This window comes from Callorhinus ursinus, unplaced genomic scaffold (assembly GCF_003265705.2).
Source record: "Callorhinus ursinus isolate GAN/ISIS: 27379988/994484 unplaced genomic scaffold, GSC_fseal_2.0 scaffold2, whole genome shotgun sequence".
Lineage (NCBI taxonomy): Eukaryota > Metazoa > Chordata > Mammalia > Carnivora > Otariidae > Callorhinus > Callorhinus ursinus.
This window is the reverse complement of record NW_027397064.1, coordinates 24,781,087-24,803,516: the sequence shown is the minus strand read 5'-3', so window position 1 is coordinate 24,803,516 and position 22,430 is coordinate 24,781,087. Positions and strand designations below refer to the sequence as shown.

The following is a 22,430-nucleotide window of genomic DNA, read 5'->3' as shown; positions in this document are numbered from 1 at the left end:
TTTGTATCTTTGGGGTAAATACCCAGCAGTTGTAATGCCATTTTATTAACTAGCAAAGAACTGCAGTGTCTTAAAGGAATAGATAAGAGTTCCCCCATCTGTAACCCCAGAAAATTTCTTCCATGGTTTTCATTAGAATTTTTATAGATTCGTTTTCTTCATATGTAAATCTTTGATCTCTATGAAAACTATATTTTGTCATAATGCTACGTTTTTTTTCCTCGGATGACTAAACATTTTTCACAGGACCATTTATTGAATAATAATCTTTTCTACTGATGCCACCTGTATCATTTGCATTCCCTTACATATTTGGATATATTTCTAGACTTTCTAGTCCATTATTCTGCTTGTCCATTCATTCATTGACAAAAATGAAAAAAACATGTTTCTTAACCCTGTGGAGCTTGTCTATGGAGGTAAACAATAAATCAATAAAAGTAAATCAGGTGCTGATAGTGAAATGGAGATAAGTCCTGTGTCTGTTCATGAGGTAATTACCTACTGTTTTAATTATCTTGAACTTTGATTTTGAAAAGGAGATTGGGGCTAGGGGACCTTGAGGGGAAGACAGAGGAGAGAGAGAGGTGGAGAGTATGTTAAGTAAAGAGAAACTATAGAAGAGTGAATGGGCTCTATCTACTCTAGAAAATACTATCTGTAGAACCCTGGGCAGGTTGCTTATCCCAGATCTCAGTTTTCTCAACTGTGAAATAGGGATGCTGCAGAGGATTGTTGGTGAAGCTAAATGAAATGTTTATAAATCACCTGGCTCATAGTAAACACTATTATCCTTAAAACATTTTCTTCTTAACTTTCTCATTTTGGGGGTAGCTGAAGCCTCCTAACATTCAACTGTCTGTCTTCCAAAATGGAATTTTTAGAACCTATGGCCTGTGTTGGGGCTAGGGCTTGGAAATGTTGAGTGGATGAAGAAGACTTCATTGCTGTGGGGAAAAGTGGTAAAAAAAAAAAACGGCTCACCCCTGCCTGAAAATGCAAGCCCAGGCCTTCCTTGTTCCAGGGACATTAGGGTTCTTTCCACTGAAGAAAGAAGGAAAGAATATGTGAAGGACTTTGATACCAACCAGTGGCATAGGGAGAGAAGGGTGGATAAAAGAATATCTCCTAGGGGCTGCCTGCTGTGATTCAAGTGGTAAATCCTGGCATCCCAGGACAAATTTCATTAGCAGTTCTCATGGAGGAAGAAGAGCCCCCAAAGCTTGCATAAGCTACAGGAGTTACTCTGTACTTGCCCGCTAATGAGAGCTTCCTGAACTCTGACTGGTTGCTGGTTGCTTAAGGTCTGTAGTTTGCTGTTGTCTCAGTCACACTGGGTAGAATCTACAGATCGATGGTGGTTGTTAGGCCTAGCTGAAAGGGAGAAAACAGCAGAGAGAAATCCCAGGGATTTTCTTTGATTATCTAGAGGGTAAAAGTGGTTTATTATACACACACACACACACACACACACACACACACAGAGAGAGAGAGAAAATAATCTTTGCGTTGTGAAATTTTCACCCAGCTACTTCTGGGTGAAATACAGATTATCTATGCTACAATATGTGGTGTTTGCAGCTAATAAAAATTCTAGCACATTACTTACTGAGACTGACAGTCAAAGAATTGGTAAATATTGTCCCAGTTTCTCAATTTAAAGTATACCTTTGGGGATATTTAGCCAAGTATCTTCATGATATATAAAGCAAGCCATAAATACGAAGGTAATTAGATTTGAAGTTTCACTCAATTAAATAAGATCTATCTCTGTATCTCAACATCTAAGGTACATAAGACATATCATACCTTGATCCAAAGCTGTATAAAATTGCTTTAGAGGTGACATTTCTCCTAGCGTACTATTGCAAAATTAAAGCTCTACTAAAAACATCCCTAGAGTTTAATAATTGAATTCCAGTGGGGAAAAATATGAGTTCTTTCTTTTTTAATACCTTTGAACTTTTTTCCTATTATGGAGGGCAATTTTCCTGGTCCCTGGGAGTTGCACAAGAAATCATTATTCCATTAAGTTAATACCCCATTCTTATGATCCCAGATTTTAGAATTTATTTATTTATTTATTTATTTTTAAAGATTTTATTTATTTATTTGAGAGAGAGAGAATGAGAGATAGAGAGCACGAGAGGGAAGAGGGTCAGAGGGAGAAGCAGACTCCCTGCCAAGCAGGGAGCCCGATGTGGGACTCGATCCCGGGACTCCAGGATCATGACCTGAGCCGAAGGCAGTCGCTCAACCAACTGAGCCACCCAGGCGCCCCGATAATACTAATTTTAGATGATGAGCCAATATTTGCTGCTATTGTAATTTTAAGGGACTTTACTTGCCAGCAATTTAAATATATTATTTGTGATCAAAGTTCAGTACAACAGGTAGCATAAATTATTTTAGCTTTTAAGAACCAAGCAAAAAATACATATGGCTAAATTCATCCCTTGACTGTATTCTTGTTTAAATTCTAAAATCTGGGGGCAGGTGGGTGTCTCAGAGGGTTAAGCATATGCCTTCGGCTCAGGTCATAATCCCAGCATCCTGGGATCAAGCCCCATGTCAGGCTCCCTGCTCAGAGGGGAGTCTGCTTCTCCCTCTGCCTCTTCCCCTGCTTGTGCTCTCTCTCTCACACTCTCTCTCACTCTCTCAAATTAATAAATAAAATATTTTTAAAAAATAAATTCTAGGGCGCCTGGGTGGCTCAGTTGGTTAAGTGACTGCCTTCGGCTCAGGTCATGATCCTGGAGTCCCGGGATCGAGTCCCACATCGGGCTCCCTGCTCGTCAGGGAGTCTGCTTCTCCCTCTGACCCTCTTCCCTCTCATGCTCTCTGTCTCTCATTCTCTGTCTCTCAAATAAATAAATAAAATCTTAAGAAAAAATAAAATAAAATTAGTATTATTGGGGGTACTAAACATGGTCTCTATTTTATGACTTTTGAAACTAGAAACTAATTGTTTATACTTTATTTCGAAAATATTTACTCAGTGTAACTACTGTTGCAAATGGACTTTATTTGGCCACATACAACCCTTAACATTCTCTTTGTCAGATAACAGTAACCATGGAAAAGTTTGAGGTGGGTGAAGGTTGTCCATTTCCCCACACTTTGATGACAGATTATAATAAAAGCAAGTTTTAGACAAAATTTTACCACTTATACAGACATTTATTAAACATGCATTTGCAAGCAAGGACAAAACAGTTCATACTACAAAATAAAAAAGCTAGCTCTTTGTTAAGTGTGGGAAGCACTTCTGATATATTTCAGCCATAAGTATCTTGAACACCACTAATTTTCCCAATGATATCTGATAATGATTATGATGATGAGCAAGTCATTAATTTTACCAATGAAAATATTTTTCTGATATTCACTTTGCTGATGAGGAAGGCATCTGGGTTTGACAGCCCTTTGGTGAGACATGAAAGGCAGAAGTACTTTGATGCAACTGGGGCACAGAAAGATTAAGTGATCCCCCTAAAGTCACACAACTAGCAGGTGACCCAGCTTGTCTGATTCTGCATCCCATGTTCTTCCTCTTAATCTCTCTGAACTACCACAACTAGCAGGTGACCCAGCTTGTCTGATTCTGCATCCCATGTTCTTCCTCTTAATCTCTCTGAACTACCTGTATCGATAAATTCTCTAGAAGCAAGTTGATCTACTGCTTTGAGGGTAGAACTAAAAAGAAGAGGCTGAAATCACACCTGCAGAAGAGAGAAAATAAAATCTGATACAAGAAACTGCTTAGAGTATTAACTGTAGAATGCGCAGAAAGCTATCCTAACTAAAGACATCTATTTTTAAAAAGGTAATATCAGATTGCCACTTATCTCGATGGTCATAGGGTAGAGATGTTCTGGTTAAAAAAAAATCCTGATTAATACAGGTTCACAATAAAATCTGTACCCTGATTTCTCATTTAAAGGGAATCAGACACCAACAAAATAAACATGCCATGAATGCTGAATTGAATTGAGTTAAATATTTTCTTATTGCTATCCTGAAAAAAAATCACATGATATTGGGCGCTTCAAGATATTATGATACTGGTGGAGCATAATTGTTCTTGTTAGTAGAAACAAAATACTAATGATTTTTCTAGAAACTCATTTCTAAGATACCAGAAGGTATCTTTGGAATAAAAATGATTAGTATCATCTCAGGTCTGGCTATACAGACCTGAGATGAAATTCAAAGTGCAACCTCTGAAAATTTGGACTCAAAGGAAAGTTTTTATACTTCAAACTCAGCTAGATGAACATATTCCATTTATCCCCTTCCACTTCAGTTTTCTTTTCTTTTACTTCACCAATCTATTCACTATGTTTAAAACCAAACTTACCATTTCCTTCACTCCCCTTCCCCTGCAACTTTCCCAAGTGCCATGTTCTCTAGTCCACTTAGGTGTGAATCTGTGGGCCATTTTCTCTCACTTTTTTTTTAAATTTATATATTTTTAAAGTATTTAACAGAGAGAGACACAGCAAGAGAGGGAACATAGCAGGGGGAGTGGGGGAGGGAGAAGCAGGCTTTCCACTGAGCAGGGAGCCTGATGTGGGGCTTGATCCCAGGACCCTGGGATCATGATCTGAGCCAAAGGCAGACGCTTAATGACTGAGCCACCCAGACACCCCCAGTTTCTCTCACTTCTAAATATAGTCATCAAATACTAATGATTCTACTTCTAACATTTTTCAGACATTGCTTTCTTTACATTCACACTTTCAAAAACTCTGTATTAGTTTGTATTTTATCATGCCAGAAGTGGTCATCTGTTGACTTTGCTAACCAGAATCTATCCACCACTTTTTCCATTAATAGCATTCATGTTTTCCTTGGAATACCATCTCTCTCCCACTTTGCCCATGGGATATTCATGGGTGTGGTAGATTGTTTGCTTCAGTGGTCTCTGTATTATACCTTTTAGTATGTAACTTTGGGGTTTCTCCTATAAAGTTGAAATTTATGTCCCCAACCTATGTGATTTTCTTTGGCCAATAGAATTATGAGAAAGTGAATCAAAGCTTCAAGAAGTTTTCAATGTTTCTGATTCCTCTTTTGCACTCCTGCTATGCCGTGGAAGCCCTTGAGAAGGACCAGAGCCTTCCTACAGCCAACTCCCAGCAGACCCCAGGCATGTGAGCAATAATGCTTATCATTGTAGGCTTTTGAAGCTCTTGAGTTCTTTGTTACACAGCATTACTGCTGCAATGAATAATGGATATTATAGGGTTCAGGGCAGGCTGCCCCTAAATATGCTTTGGCATATTGATTTTTTTTTAAAGATTTTATTTATTTATTTATTTATTTATTTATTTATTTATTTGAGAGAGAGAGAAAGAATGAGTGGGGGTAGCGGCAGAGGGAGAAGCAGATTCCCTGCAGAGCAGGGACCCCAATGCAGGACTGGATCCCAGGCCCCTGGGATCATGACCTCAGCCGAAGGCAGAGGCTTAACTGACAAAGCTGCCCAGGTGCCCAGCATATTGATTATTTTGAGTCAAAGTTACTGAAACGGCTGGTACCAGAAGGACACCCTGACCATCCTTTGCCCCCCTGAAAGCAGGAAATAAATTTCTCTTGTGAAGGCTACCCTCCCTGCACCCAGAAGGTGCCTCCAGAAAGCATCCTTATTGTCAGAGGTAGGAAATTCAGGTCTGAGAAAGCTGTATAAACAGGCCTTGTTACTGCTTCATTAAGGTGCTACCCCAAACCCCAACTTCTTTTTATTGTTGATTCTTTACAAGTTTATTGTTTGTCTAAAAGGTATAAAAACTGCCTGCTTTGGTTACTTCTTTGAGTCTCATTTTTATGAGCTCCCATATGTATGAAATTAAAATTTTCTTCTGTTGGTCTGTATTATGTCAGTTTAATTATTAGATCAGCCAAAGAATATAGAAGGGAAAAAAGGAAAAATTTTCCTCCCCCAAATTTTCCTCACCAACAGTTTCTATTCTCTTGCAGCCCAGAGCATGTGCTCTGGACCCAAGCACAGGGTTTATTTTGAGCTGCACATGTTAATCATGCTTTCTAAAAATAAACTCATTTCTGAGTTGGGAAAGAGAATCTCATTCTGCTGGACTTGATGTAAATAGAAAGTAAGATTGGAGTCACTGGGGAACATCATGTCTTGCAAATAAAACCATTAGAGGGGAAAGCTGAGTAATCTAGAGAGAGAGATGGAGTCCAGAGTCTTGTTGAACCCCTCAATCCAGCTATGCCTGACTTCTTAGCTATGGGAGTTAGTAAATTCTCTTTTCTGAAAATCTAACTTGAGTCGTCATTTCATCTCATCAAAAGAACTTAAAGTTTTATCCAGATTGCACTGCTGCTAAGTTATACTTCCTAAAATACTATTTTGATTGTGTCACGATTGTGTCACTTTTAGAAAACTATTGCTCTTCATTTTCTTTCAGATTAGTTCATCAGTCAAAGCCCTCCTGGCATCTGACTCTGTTTTTCATTAGGGTTGATTTCTTCTGATTCTTCTTTCTTTTAAAGATTTTTTTAAAAAAATTATTTTTGAGAGAGAGAGAGAAAGAGAGAGAGCATGAGTGGGGGGAGGGGCCGAGGGAGAAGCATACTCCCCGCTGAGCAGGGAGCCCGATGCTGGACTGGATCCCAGGACCTTGAGATCATGACCAGAGCCAAAGGCAGATGTTTAACCAACTGAGCCACCCAGGTGCCCTTCTCTCCCCTCCTTTTTTTTTTTTTTTTTTTGAGAGCGAGAGAGAGACTCTTTTCTTTCTTAAACTTTGCAACCACTTAATATCTTTTCCTTCCTTTTTGCTTTTGTTTCCATGGCTCCCTTTACCTGGAAAGCCATCCTCTTCTGTATGAGCCAGAGCCTAACTACTTTAATAAACAATCCCAACATTTCAAGAGCTCAATACAATAAAAGTTTAATGTTTGCTTATATCACAATTCTTAATGAAAGTGGTAAGGAGAGAGGCGGTTGACTACATGCAGACATTTAGGTACCCAGATCTTTCCATTTTATAACACCAGGGTCTTTGATTTGTGAGCTCTAGGGTTGTTGAGAAAGAAGAAGAAGAAAAAAAAAAGGAGCAGAAAATTTAAGTGGAGACTGACTTCAGGGGCTGAGCCTGGGAGTAGCCTATTCCTTTGACTCATGTCCCATGGGCCATAACTAGTCACATGACCCCACATGGCCTCACATCTCCCCATCAAGATTGAGAAGGCTAGAAAATACTGTCTTCCTTTGTGTTCAGGTGGAAAAAAAAAAAAAAAAGGTTAGTGACCTTACAGCCCTGACACTGCCATATCCACCATCTCCATCTGGTAAATCCTCCCAATTAAATATGATTTTCCATATTCTCTTTGATGTGTAGAGTGGATTTTCTGTGTGTTTACCTTAGTCTCCTTTTAGGTTCATTCATTCAATCAGGAACATATGAAAGCACATATTTATTGAATGCCACAGATACAAAGGTGAATATGACCTGCTCCTTACCCCCAAGAGCTGTCTTAGGAGAGACACAGAGATAAACAATTGTAATCTCATGTAAAAGGTGCAGCTATAAAAGTATTTACAAATTGCTGATAAACCATTCAGGAAATAAGTTTCTTGATGGTAAGGACTAGTTCTTATTTGTCTGTTTATCTCCACGAGTACAAAGAATGTGTAGAGGGGAGTCTTGCACTTGCTAAACATTCGATGATTTCGTTGAGTCCAAGTGAGTAAGTGATCTAATAAAGGAAGAATGAATGGATTCATAAGGACTTTGAGATATACAGAGGTGGAGTATAGAAGGACCTATACAGATAAGGGGGTTTTGTTTTTTCGTAATTAAATATCAAAAAACATACAAAAAGACTAAGTGAGAGTTTTAGATATGTACAAAAGATAAAATGCAAAGTCAAAAAGTCTTAAAGAATACAAGTTTCCCCCACTATTCAAAAATAGCATATTCCTATGAGCGACATAGAAGCAATAACTATTAATTTATATGCAAAAAATTTTGAGCATTCCCCAACCCCCAAAAATAACCTCTCTTAGACTTATTTGATACCTTAGGACACACCTTGCTAAAGGATGCACAAAATACATTGTGATAAAGCACAGATGCTCACAGACGCAGTTCAAATCTATAGCACTTGATGGTGAGCTGCTGTGTGATCCCTGGGGAAGGAACTTGGGGAGCTCTCTAGCTGCATGGGGTGTGCATCTGTTCAATCACAGCTCACTGCAAAACAATGCTATTTTCGCTTTTCACCTTTCATCATAAAAGTGAAAATCCTTTTCTGATTTCTTTCAGTTAGTGAAAACAAGTACTGATGTTGGGTCTTTTATAAAAGCCAAGTGGCCTAATGCAAACACAAAAAGTGGGGGGAAACTTGCATTGGCAATGTGCCTCCATCCGTGATCTATGAAGAGGTAAATCTACGAAGTGGTAAAAACCTCTTTGTAAAATTGCACTTTTTAGAATTTTGACTTTCTCTTCAGTATACTTAGTTACAATGTTTAATGGCAGTTGGTAGGGGAAGTTATAAATAATCAGGGAAATGCATGCAGTGGAATGTTGTTTTTGCCTGGAAGGTCTATGTCCTGCACGAACTTTTAAGAGAGAGTGCTGAGCTCTCATTTACCTATCAAAAGCTTTTACTCAAATGTGTATTGGAGGAACTTGAGGAACATATTCAAAATAACCTGCTCCCATAGAAGATTTCATGAATTGGTCACTGGAAGGTAGAGCCCAAATCGAGAACCAGTGGTTTACAGCACCCACCTCCTTAAAGTTCTGTCTTCCTGTATTAGTTTCCTTTTGCTGGCATAACAAATTAGCACAAATTTAGTGGCTTAACAGAGCACAGATTTATTACCTTACCCTTCCAGAAGTCCAAAGACAAGTAAATTTCATTGGGCTAACATCAAGGATGTTGACAGGCATGGGAGCCTCTAGGGAGAGATCTGTTTCCTCACCTATTTCATCCTCAAGATTGCCTTCATTTCTTGGTTCGTGGCCTCTTCATCCACTGCACTCTGCTTCTGTCTTCATATCTACTAATGAGTTGGATCCTCTTCCTTTTTACAAGGAAGGACCTTTGTGATTACATTGGGCTCACCTGGAATCCAGAATCCACTGTTCTTAATCATTTCTGCAATAATTTTACCACATAAATTAACGTATGTACACGTTCTGTGGATTAGGACAGGGACATCTTTGGGAAGTCATTGTTTAGCCTACTGCATTTCCTTCACATGTAATTTTTTAAAATATGAGGATTAATTTACACTGGTGAAGAGCAAATGAGAAATGCATGTGAATAAAACATTTATCATAGGATCTGGTGCATAATCAGTAGCAAAGAAATGTTAGCCATTATACTTATAAAGTATCTTTTTTAATAGAATTCTGATGAGTGCAGCATTGTCTTGTCTTATTCACTGCCACATTTGTCTTGTGTGTGGTTAAGTGTTCAATGAATACTTACTACGTGAGTGAATAAATGCTGAATATCTACAGTGGGTGCTTATCTACTTTTCCTTATATTCCATTGTTTCCTTCTATTCCATCATCACATCAGCCTATTTCTTATTGATATAGATATACATACTACTGTTTCTATTTCTCTGGAGAACCTGCTTAATATATACTGAAAATTTAGAATTCTGTTAGAATCCTGGTGGTACTTGCTTCACTCATTTTCAGTGGGAACTCAACAAGCTGGCCAGGCTAGAAGTGTGCCTTCTTATTTCATGCTCCGCACTTGTATGATCTTTCTTTTGACTTGAATCAAGAGTAAAACGGCAATTACAGCTATAGAAAATAAATAATGCAGATTTTGTTCCTGAAATATGAAGCTATAGAATTCTTGTTTTGAAAGCTGTCAGAATTATAAAGATCCAATAATTAGGGTTAAGTAATGCATTTCCCTGAAACATAGTTCTAGGAGGGTGGATGCTTGTGAATAAACCTATTCATGCCTAATTTAGTTTCCTGCTCCATCTAGAATCATCTAGAATCACTCCATTATTAGACCAACCACTGGTCTAATTCTTTTTTTTATTTTCTTTACCAGTGGTCTCATCATTGATTTTAGCAGGAAAATGACATTAAATATGACAGCTTTAAAATGTGTACATTTATAAATGAGGGAGCACAGTCATGTATTGGCTAGCACTTTAGCCTGAAGAGAAGTTCCCTGTAGTTCACGACTCTTAAATCTCTCTCAAGTGAGAAAAAGAGGAGGCTGGAGGGGTAGGGGCTTATTTTCTTGCTCCTTATCTTGCCCATCCAATACTAAATAATGCTCATTGGCATGCTGTGATACAGCATGGTCTGCAGTACTCCTCCTCCACCTCCCATTTTTCTTTCTCACCTATCCCATTAGTTTTGAGATGTGGATTCTCAATGGATACATTATTTCTTGGTTAAAGTAAAAAGATATATGAGATAACAAAATAGAGTAGCAGACGGTTTTTTCCTTTTGTGGATCATCTCTACCTTCCAGGCAGAGAGAAGAGCAGGAACAAAGCCTGGAGGGAATGCCTGGAGGGAGAACAGCTTGAAGATTTGGCATGTTTGGAATGCAATGTAATGAGTGAGTGAGAGGGTGGTGTGAGATGGGAGGGAGGGGGCAGCAATCTGTGGCCAAGTCAGGCAGGGCGATTATTGCTAATTGAACCCAGGATAAAGATTTGATCAAAAAGAGGCCAGGGCACGCCTGGGTGGCTCAGTCGTTAAGCGTCTGCCTTCAGCTCAGGTCATGATCCCGGGGTCCTGGGATCAAGCCCTGCATCTGGCTCCCTGCTCCTCGGGAAGCCTGCTTCTCCCTCTCCCACTCCCCCTGCTTGTGTTCCCTTTCTTGCTGTCTTTCTGTCAAATAAATAAAACCTTTAAAAAAAAAAAAAAAGAAGAAGAGGCCAGGGAGGGGTTGTAAGCAGGGGAGTGGAATGATTCTTTATATTTGTGGCAAAGGGATTGGTGAGTGGTTCTGTGGATCCCAGTTAAGAGGTTACTGTGCTCTTGTAGGTGAGAGATGATGACCGCCCAGAAACAGATGTAGTGGGGATGGAAGGAAATGAATGGATTCTCAGTATATATATTTTTAGAGAGAGAATTGACAGGGTTTGCCAACTATCTTAGTCCGCTCAGGCTGCCATAACAAAATACCATGGATCGGGTAGCTTATAAACAACAGAAATTTATTTCTCACAGTTCTGGAGGTGGGAAGTCCAAGATGGGGGTGCCAGGACAGTCAGATGAGGTCTCTCTCTTTCAGGTTACAGACTTCTCATTGTATCCTCACATGGTGGAAGGGACAAGAGATCCTTCTGGAGCCTCTTTTAATAAAGGCACAAATCCCATTTATGAGAGCTCCACCCTTACGACCAAAGCACTTCCCAAAGGCCCCATCTCCTATTACCATCACATTGGGTTGGGATTTCAATATATGAATTTTGTGGAGGGAGGAGGCCACAAACATTCAGACCACAGCATCAATAGATTAGATGTGGAAGCAACATCTCACTTGAATATTGATAGAAGCTATGGCTCATTAAGTGGTTGAAAATATGGTCACTTTACAGTCATGAAATAGCCATGAAATAGTTTATGGAAAAATCTGTCATTTCTTGTCACTTCTACCTTGAACCGTTAAGATCTGGTGTGGATTCTAAGTCTGTAAGGCTGGTTCCATGAGTCATTCTACTCTTAAATAACAAGTGACATTATTTAAAGAGCAGTTAATGGGATTAGTGTTCTCTTCACACAGGAAGAAAGTCATTCTCTTGTGTTGTAAACTCCCCACTGATTTAATGCAGGACTGGAAGCTATAAAGGGTGAATTAAGGAGGGAGGAAGGGTGGAGAGAGGGTAGATGAGCTGGAGGGCAGTGAGTCAGGCCTACAGAAATGCCTTTTTTTCATTAAGTATTAGTGTTTTTAACTGAAGAGTGGGCCACTTCTGCGGGCCCAGAGGATTCGGGAGGATTTGGGATTCAGTGTGTTGTTGTTGTTGTTTTTTGTTGTTTGTTGTTGTTTCTAAAGATTTTATTTATTTATTTGACAGAGAGAGACACAGCGAGAGAGGGAACACAAGCAGGGGGAGTGGGAGAGGGAGAAGCAGGCTTCCCGCAGAGCAGGGAGCCCGATGCGGGGCTCGATCCCAGGACCCTGGGATCATGACCTGAGCTGAAGGCAGATGCTTAACGACTGAGCCACCCAGGCACCCCGTTGTTTTTTTTGATTTACCCATTTATTTGGGAGAGGGAGAGGGCACAGGAGGAGGGGCAGAGGAAGAGAATCTTTCAGACTCCCCACTGAGCGCAGAGCCCAACGCAGGGCTCATTCCCAGGACCCATGAGACCATGACTTGAGCCGAAACTGAGAGTCCAGTGCTCAACCGATTGAGCCACCCAGGCTCCCCAGGATGCAGTATTTTTGAGTGCATCAAACCAAAGTTCTTATCTCATGCTCAGGATCTCAGTCCTTTCTATTTTTTTTTAATATTTTATTTATTTACTTGAGAGAGAGAAAGAACAAGCAGTGGGGAGGGGCAGAGGGAGAGAGAGAGAGAGAGAGAGAGAGAGAAGCAGACTCTCTGCTGAGCAGGGAGCCCCATGTGGGGCTCAATCCTAGAACCTGGAGATCATAACCTGAGCCAACGGCAGACGCTTAACCAACTGAGCCACCCAGGCACCCCCTTCTCAGTCCTTTCTAATCAGGGAATGGTTAGATTTACCAGAATTGAGGATATAATCTCCTCTGTACCTCTGACACCCTCATAATTAAGTCCTGGGCACCATCCTCAGTCTTGACTCCCTTTGGCATAAGAATGCCTAATATATTCCAAAATTTTTCTTCTTATTTTCTCTGTGTATACTAAAAGGTCTTTCACAAAATCAACAAACATTGATGAATAAAAAAATTTTCAATAAAGTAGAGATTGATGGATATTCCCTCAAATTATAAACTATCCTATCTCAGCCCCCAAACCAGTATCATGATTATTGGGAAGCACTAGAGGTATTTCATTTCATTTCAAAAAGAAGATAAGAAAAGGCACCTGGGTGGCTCAGTCAGTTAGGTGCCAGACTCGATTTCTGTTCAGGTTATGATTTCAGGGTCATGGGATTGAGCCCTGTATTGAGCCCTGGAGTGGCTCCATGCTCAGTGCTTAGTCTGCTTGAAACTCCCCCTCCCCCCACCCCCGCTGCCCCGCCTAGCCCTGCTTACGTGCACACACACATGCTCTCTAAAATAAGTAACTGAAATCTTAAAAAAAAAAAAAAAGAAGACAAGAAAGCTTTCAAATAGGGTATGTGAGAGGAAGACCCTTGTTTCATCTCTAATGAGGAAACTTGGATAAACAGGCAAAAAAGCAATGGTATTTGTGTTTAGAGCTTTTGAAGAACTGTGGACATAAAGAACATTGAGTAAACTGAACTTGAGAAAGGGGTGAGCCACAGAGAACCTGGGCAGCACATCAGAGAGACCTGCAGCCATTTCTAGCCCCAGGGGCAGTTGACTTGGAAGCCGGGTGATCAGAGAAGTCTACCAGGGCGAGGAGAAACCAACTGAACTTTTTAGTGGCTCTACACAAGCTGGTATATAGCCCAAACTCAGAGCTAATCATGCCTGTCCAGTTTGCCACCATGGACTTTTGCTAAGTAAGCAGCAGTACCTCTAAGAGGATTATGCATTGTTGGTGGGAAATGCAAATTGTTACAATCTGTAAAGAAGACAATTTAGTAATAATTGTCAAAATCACAAATGCCTATATCTTTTGACCCCGTAATACAATTTGGGGAATTTATCCAATAGCTACACTGGTATACCCGGTAAATGATCTATAGGTACATTATTCTTTGCAACATAGTTTGTAATAGGGAAAAATGTAAATATTACAAATGTAGGGAATTGATCAATTAAATTATGTTCTGTCATGCAATATAATGTGACATGTCCATATAAAAATGAGGAAGCACTATATGTATTAATGTGGAAAGAGCTCCCAAGATATATTAAGTGAGAAAAAAAGCAAGATACAGGATAATGTATATGGTATAGTACCTTTATTTGATTGTACAAGTATAAAGAAAGTCTGGAAAGATATACAAGAAGCAGTAGTGGTTACTTGTGGGGTTATTTGTGGGGAGGGGTAATGGTGGGAACTGGGTGGATGATGGACTGGGTAAGAGAATTTTCATGGCTTATTTAAAATTTGTTATGCTATATATCACATCTTAAAAATTTAAATTAAAATTCATAGTTGAATTACAAGGAAGTCAAGGAAAGCCCAGCCATCTAAAATGAAGAGGAAAACAAATAACACAGTAAGTGGGAGTTGGAAATGTAGTTGCCTTTGGAGGTAGGAAGGGAGCTTCCCTAATCTTGGTAATTATGGGCTTGAATTTAAGTGTTTAACTAAAAGGTGGGAAGTTGAAACTGAGATCCTGCATTAAATTGGAACCCTCAAAGGGCTACATGCTAAGTGAAAAGGCAAAGAAAATGCCTATTGTTGCTTGAAGATTAGGTCTTAAAAGTTCTCATCAATTGTACCTATGTGGTGATGGATGTTAACTAGACTTACTGTGGTGATCATTTTGTAATATATACATATAGCAAATCATTATCCTGGACACCTGGAACTAATATAATGTTCTATGGCAATTATATCTCAAAGAAGACGAAGAAGAAGGAAGAAAAGGAAAATAAAGAAAAAGAAAAAAATTTATCCGCAAGTACAAGCAGGTAGGTGATAAGGAAGCTTTTGTATCTCAACCTGGCTCTGGGTATGAGAAAAATACTTTCCTAATGGGGCGCCTGGGTGGCTCAGTCGTTAAGCATCTGCCTTCGGCTCAGGTCATGATCCCAGCGTCCTGGGATGGAGCCTTGCATTGGGCTCCCTGCTCTGCGGGAAGCCTGCTTCTCCCTCTCCCACTCCCCCTGCTTGTGTTCCCTCTCTCGCTGTGTCTCTCTGTCAAATAAATAAAATCTTTAAAAAAAAAAAGCAAAATACTTTCCTGAGGATTTATAACTATTGACCTGACTTTACTTGGGTTTAGGTTTCAAATATGTACCCACACGAATGGCTAAAATTTAAAAGAATAAGACAGTGTTGTCCATTATTGCCATTATTATTTAACATTTTACTGGAGTCAAGAGAAGAATGAATAAATAAACATAAAAATTGAAAAGGAAAGGGAGACTAATTGCAGATATTATTATATATCTAGAAACCTAAGAAATCACCTAAAGAAACTATTTTGTACAACAATTTAGTAAGGTAGCAGGTAAAAAATAGTGAAAAGAAATGCATAATTTTCCTATATATGAACAAATAATTTTTTTTCTATGCAAATATATGTACAAGTAGTTTGAAGAAACAATAGAAAAAATATTTTGAGAAGATGGAAAGAAGACACAAATAAATGAACAACATCTTAGGGAATGTAAATGAGTTAAGCTTGCCAGTTGAAAGACAGATTATCTGTTTGGATTAAAACCACTAAAACAAAAATAAACTCCTAAAATTAAAAAAAAAAAAACAACTGTAAGCTGTTTATGAGAGACATGCTGAAAACATAAGGACCTAGGAAGTTTGGAAGTAAAAACATGTAAAATATGTTAGCTAAGAGTGAACCAGTGGAAAGCTAATGACGCTATATCAATATGAAACAAAGTAAGGAAAAATTTATTAAGAATAAAAGGTCCATTTGATAAAATATAAGTTCAATCATGATAAAAAACTTTTAGTCACCAGAAGAAGGGAACATCATAAACCCATTAAAGGGTGTGTACAATACAATCTGCAGTAAATATTACAATACATGTTGAAACCTCAGAAGTATTGCCTTTAATTTCCTTTCTAGTATCACTTCTATCCAAAATTAAATTCTAGTTATTAGAATGGTAAAATTTGGGGGTGCGTGGGTGGTTCAGTCAGTAGAGCATGGGACTCTTGATCTCAGGGTTCTGAGTTTAAGCTCCATGTTGGGTGTAGAGATACTTAAAAATAATAAAATATTAAAAATAAAAAAGAATGGTAAAATTGGGAAAAGAAATAAAAGTTATAAAGATTGAATAGGAGGTACAAAAGTTATTATTAGCAGATAAAGATTGCCTTTGTGAAAAAATCCACAGGAATGCTGGGACAAAGTATTAGAAATAAGATCTCATAAAGTTTACTGTAAGTGAGGTAGATATTAAAAACTCAGTTGCTTTTGAGCATCTGGAGGGCTTAGTTAAGCATCCAACTCTTTGATTTCAGCTCAGGTCATGATCATGGGGTCTTGAAATCAAGTCTGGGTGGTGGGCTCTGCACTCAGTGGGGAGTCTGCTTGAGATTTTCTCTTTCCGGCTCCCTCTGCACCTCCCCCCTGCACTCATTGTCTCTCAAATAAATTAATAAATAAATAAGAAAAAAGACTTGGACCGCATGGGACTTGCTGGACCTTGGCATTTGGGCTGCTGTTGGTTGATTTCTTTCTCCAGGGAGAAAAATGGCATCTGTTGCCGTTGATCCACAGCCGAGTGTGGTGACTCGGGTAGCCCATCTTGGTGAGCTCCACATCCGACCTCGTCTTCTTGGCTTATATCAGTACAAAGGATCGGTACCTGTGCTTGAAGTCTGCATGAGAGATGGCAGAGAAGGGTGTGAAGACCATCATTTCCGTGGCTGTGACAAGTGCTCTGCCCATCATCCCGAAGCTAGAGCCACAAATTGCTGTTGCCAGTACCTCTGCTTGTAAGGGGCTAGATAGGATTGAAGAGAAAATGCCTGTTCTGAATCAGGCAATACATCAGGTTGTTGCCAATGCCAGAGGTGCTATGACCAGGGCAAAAGATGATGTGACAACTACTGTGACCGGGGCCAAGGATTCCATGGCCAGCACCACCACTGGCAGTGTAGAGAAGACCAAGTCTATGGTCAGTGGCAGCATTAACACAGTCTTGGGAAGTGGGATGATGCAGCTGGTGAGCAGCAGAATAGAGCACGTGCTCACCAAATCAGAATTGCTGGTGGACCAGTACCTCCCTCTCACTGAGAAAGAACTAGAAAAAGAAGCAAAAAAAGTTGAAGGGTTTGAGATGGTTCAGAAGCCAAGTTATTACATTAGACTGGGGTCCCTGTCTATCAAGCTCCACTCACGTGCCCACCAGCAGGCTTCCAACAGGATTAAGGAAGCCAAGCAAAAAAGCAAAGAGACCATTTCTCAGCTCCATTCCACTGTTAATCTGATTGAATTTGCCAGGAGGAATGTGCATAGTGCCAACCGGAAAATTCAAGGTGCTCAGGATAAGTTCTCTGTCTCCTGAGTGGAGTGGAAGAGAAGCATTGGCCACGATGATACAGATGAATCCCACTGTGCTGAACACATTGGGTCACGTCCTCTTGCTATTGCCCACAACCTGACTCAGCCGCTCCAGACCATGTGCCACACCCTGATGTCCAATATCCAAGGTTACCACAGAACATCCAAGATCAGGCCAGTCACTTGGGGGTGATGGCTGGTTAACATTGACTCACGGTTCTGCAATGCTGCCTCCTTTAAGGAAGTATCTGACGGCCTCCTCATTTCCAGCAAGGGGCAGCTGCAGAACAGGAGGGAGTCTTTAGAAGATGTGATGGATTATCTTGTTAACAACATGCCTCTCAACTGGCTGGTAGGTCCCTTTTATCCTCAGCTGGCTGAGTCTCAGCATGCTCAGGACCAAGGTGCACAGAAGGGTGCAAGCAGTCAGGAGGCCCAGCAGCCTGAGCACAGAACACATTCAAGCTGTCCTTGTCACCACTCCATGGTGCGGCCAGCCAGAGGAAACTTTCTGTGGTGTTGAAATTAACCTGCTAGACGGTTCTGAATTGGGGAAGCAGCTAGCTAGAGAAAAGGTCCTCAGTTGTAGTCATTTCTAACTGGATTAAGAGCTTTACAATTTTTGGCATTAGCAGATGAGTTCTGTTGTTTCCCTGGTGGTATGAAAAGAATGATAGGTCAGTCAGACTCTAGCCAGGACTCCCAGAAAGTTTCAGTGCATTTACCGTTTTTGCTGTTTGTATTGAATAAGAGCATCTTCATGTGGGTTGTGGTGTCTGCTCCAGTCTGGTCTGAGGCGGCTTCATCTCACTGGTTTGTCTCACAAAGCATGACTGTACAACTTCAGTTTTTTAAAATTTTTCATGAAGGAATGAGCCCTGTAGATACATTTGGGTTTATTGTGTGGCATTATAGCTGTAGTGTTTTAAGTATGATAATAGGTAACATTCTCCAGCTTGTGTGCAGCTGCCTACAATGTGTCAATAATGCTGGGCATAAAGTTCAAAGGGCAGAATGGTGGGGTGTAAGAGTGGAAGGGTGTAGACAAGGGCAAGATATTGTTTTCTTGTATTGCTTTATATGTCTATTCCAATAGTGCTAATTAAGTGCTTCATATAACACTAAAGAATACATGTAACTGGGTGCTGATAAATTCTGGAAGCCATATGTCTGTGGAACACCTGGGTGGCTTCAACTAAGCCTTTTTTTTTTCTTAAGACTCTGGTTTTTCCTGATGGAATGACCATGGCCGTTCTATCACAGGCTACTCGGCTCAGTCCCAGTTTCATTAAAATTTGTTTAATTAATATGTTAACAAATAAGTAAACTCATAGATAAGGTGAAGAGCTTAATTTAAAGCCATGCTGTGTTGCAACCTCCAGAATTCACGTCCTGTTAATACATAATGCTATGACGGTGATTCTCTCCTAGCTGCACAACGAGATTAACATTTATAAAATGCATTTTAGAATAAAACCAGAAGATGGCAATAGAGTAACATAAATCTAAACAGCAGAGACCTTTTATGTAGTTCCATGTAGATTTTGTCCTTCAATACGCTTATATCGACTACTTCTCCAAACTTTGTCTCAAAATACCTGCAAATAACTTGTAATGCAAGTAGACTGAAATGTATTCTTTAAAAAAAAAGAAAGAAAGAGAAAAGAAAGTCAGTAACAAAACCTTATGGAGTATCAGCATTCTCTTGTTCTGTGCAAAAGAATATCCAGGACCCTTTCTGAGCCAGGCAAGTTTTCATTTCAAAAAGTCTGTAAGAACACAAGAGGGAAGACTCTCTGGAGAAAGCACACTGGAGAGCAATCAAGAGACTTGCATTAATTGCTTTCACTTTAATTTTTAATCTTTTTTTTAAGGATTTTATTTATTCATTTGAGACACAGAGATAGAGAGAGAGAGCATGGGCAGGGAGAGAGGCAGAGGGAGAAGGAGAAGCAGGCACCCTGCTGAGCCAGGAGTTCGATGTGGGGCTCGATCCCAGGACCCTGAGATCATGACCTGAGCTGAAGGCAGATGCTTAACCATCTGAGCCACCCAGGCGCCCGCTTTCACTTTAATTTCTGAGGTGTAATATAACATAAACTATAGGTACTTGGGCTTGCCAAAAGCTTTGGGTTCCGTCGTGATTTTACCATCTACGGGCTCCGTGATTATGGGCAAGTTTTTCTTTCTGAGACTTAATTTTCTCTTCTGTTAAATAGGAGTAATAGTAGCTGTTATCTTGTGGTGATATTGTAAGGATTAGATGAAATAACATTTAGCTCAGTGTCTGGCATGTGATAGGAAGCTAAAAAATGCTAGCTATTATTCTTCCCACTAAATTTGGATGGAAGAAACTTGCCTTGTACAGTTGACCTTTGAACAACACAGGTTTGAACCGCACAGGTCAATTTATGTGTGGATTTTTCCCAGTAAATACAGTACAGTACTGTAAGTGTATTTTCCTTATGACTTTCTTTCCTTTCTTTAGCTTACTTTATTGTAAAAATACAGTAGATAATACATCTAACATTTAAAATATGTGTTAATCAACTGTTTATGTTAATGGTAAGGCTTCTAGTCAATACGAGGCTATTAGGAATTTAGTTTGGGGGGAGTCAAAAGTTACATGCAGATTTTTGACTGCATGGGGTGTCAGTGCCCCTAACCCCCACATTATTCAAGGGTCAGCTGTAGTTTTGAAAAAAATACTAACCATTAAATTGTGTCAGACATTTTTGGTTGCTTATTAGTATATAATTAAACAAAATAGAAGAAATAAAAATTTCCAAGAACAGGTTGCATGTTTCTATTTATGGTGGACTTTAACTATTCCCATTATGTCAGACTAGATAGGATCTGGTGTTTTATTTAGAGTGTTTTCCTTTCTTTGCCAGATATATTATCCTTAACACAATGCATTCAGTCTCCTCTAATCAGTTTGTCAAGTAAATGCAAGCTCATTTCCACTCATACTCATTGATGATGTGATTATACCTTTATACAGTAGGACTGTGTGAAGTGAAGTGATTTTATTTGTGTCAGTGATGGTAGTAAAAATATCAATAAACAGAGATCTTTCCATTGCTGGACCTGAGCTATCTGGTACTCTATAGGAATAGGTTAAGTTTTGCATTTTAATTTGCATAAAATAACAAACCGCTTTCAGATCAGTAAAGGGGCTCCAACCTATAACTTGAAAGAGAGAGACAGAAAGAAAGGCAGAGACAGAGACAGAGACGCACAGAGAGAAATACCATTAAGGATGACTTGCCTTCATAGAAGTCTGTGAGACTGTAGAGAGAATCAGCACCATTATTGATAATTTCTTTCATCACAGTTAAAGTATAGAGTCAATGAACTTTAGTACGTAGAATTATCTCATTCACTGTCTTTATATATGTGACATTACCTGTATCCTGTTGTTTTTTCCTCTCTTTGAAATCCAGACAGACCAATAATTGATGCTAAGTGCTTTCCATTTAAATACCAAAGTTTTTTTTGTAAAGATTTTATTTATTTGACAGAGAGAGAGAGAGCCAGAGCAGGAACACAAGCAAGGAGAGCGGGAGAGGGAGAAGCAGGCCTCCGGCTGAGCAGAACTTCTGGGATCATTACCCTGGGATCATGACTTGAGCCGAAGGCAGGCGCTTAACGACTGAGCCACCCAGGCGCCCCTAAATACCAAAGTTCTACCAAGCCAGGGGTTTTCATCTTTGGCTGCACTTTATCGATACTTGAGGGTTTTAAAAATGCCAGAGTTTTATCCAGATTTCTTAAATTAGAATTTCTGCAGGCAGGAAAATAAATTATTTTTTAAAAAGTGTTTCCAGGGGCGCTTGGGTGGCTCAGTTGGTTAAGCATCTGCCTTTGGCTCAGGTCATGATCCCAGCATCCTGGGACGGAGTCCCATATCACATCTCTCCCTGCTTGTGTTCTGCTCTATCTCTCTCTCTGTCAAATAAATAAATAAAATCTTTAAAAAAAAGTGTTTCCAGGTGATTCTAATATGCATTTAGGATTGAGAACGACTAAACTAAGTATTATTAGTGAGTGCGTATTAGTGAGAATAGCAGTTCTAGCTTGGTCCTTTTAATTCTCAACCCATTTTCTCTAGCTTTATTGCAAACGGGCTCCATTCTCCTTAGTTTTCCCTCCTGTACCTTTCAGCAGACCAATTCTATTTAACCAGGTCTTGTTCATCTGATGGGATTTCCTCAGTTTCCCTCCTCTCTATTCTCCACCTTGCCTCTACTTCTCAGATCTGGTTCTCTCCCCTTGTCTCAAAGGCAGATGTGTCCTTTTTTCCTCCCCCAAGGCTTTCTCCTCCACTTAAACTCTCCTGCTTCCTTTAGGACCATGCTCCTTCAATTGATCCTCTTGTGTCTTGAATTTGCAGTTCAAGTTCTACAAGATTTTGAGTGTCCCTGATGTGCCAGGAGCTAGGGACACAAAAGAGAATGAGGTAGTCAAGGGGTGCCGTCAAGAAGGCGAGACAAAAGTACAGACCGAATTATACTGTGGTGTGATTTGGACAACAAGGGAAATATGCAAAGAGCACAAGTAGCAAAAAGGAAGGTGATTGCCAATTTTTCTGTACTTAATCCCTTCTATGCTGGAAAAAAGTCTGTTTTGCATGATTCTAAATGGCAGTTACTTTCCCTTGATTTTTAAATTAATTGTCCTTTTCTTCCGGGTCTTTTCTTTCATTGCCAAGTATCTTAAAAGGGTAACTTACATTTTATGTCTTTAGTTTCTTGACCTTCTTCTAGCATCCATTTTTACTGCTAACATTTTCTGGCTCACCAGTAGCCTTCTTTTCAATAAGCTGCCTTCTCAATAGTATACACACTGAAACTTTCACTTTTGCTGGCTTCTGTGACATTCTATTCCCTTCATTCTCCTGACCTCTCTGAAAAGCTTTGTCTGTTTCTTATTTAGCTTCTTCTTCCTTTCACCCATTAAATAGGTGCTCTCAGATCTGATCTAAAACTTCTGTCTTGGGTGCCTGGGTGGCTCAGTTGGTAGAGCAAGTGACTCTTGATCTTGGAGTCGTGACTTTGAACCCCATGTTGGGGTAGAGCTTAAAAATGAAAATCTTAAAAAAAAAAACAAACTTTTTTTCTGTGCATT

At 39.7% G+C, this 22,430-nt stretch overlaps 1 long non-coding RNA gene and 1 pseudogene across 1 annotated transcript in view; both read left to right on the top strand.

Annotated features, from left to right (window-relative positions):
• Positions 1 to 22,430, top strand: part of LOC141374645 (uncharacterized) — a 77,846-nt gene that overhangs the window by 8,852 nt on the left and 46,564 nt on the right. The window lies entirely within an intron of this gene.
• Positions 16,488 to 17,899, top strand: LOC112807592 (perilipin-2 pseudogene; annotated as a pseudogene).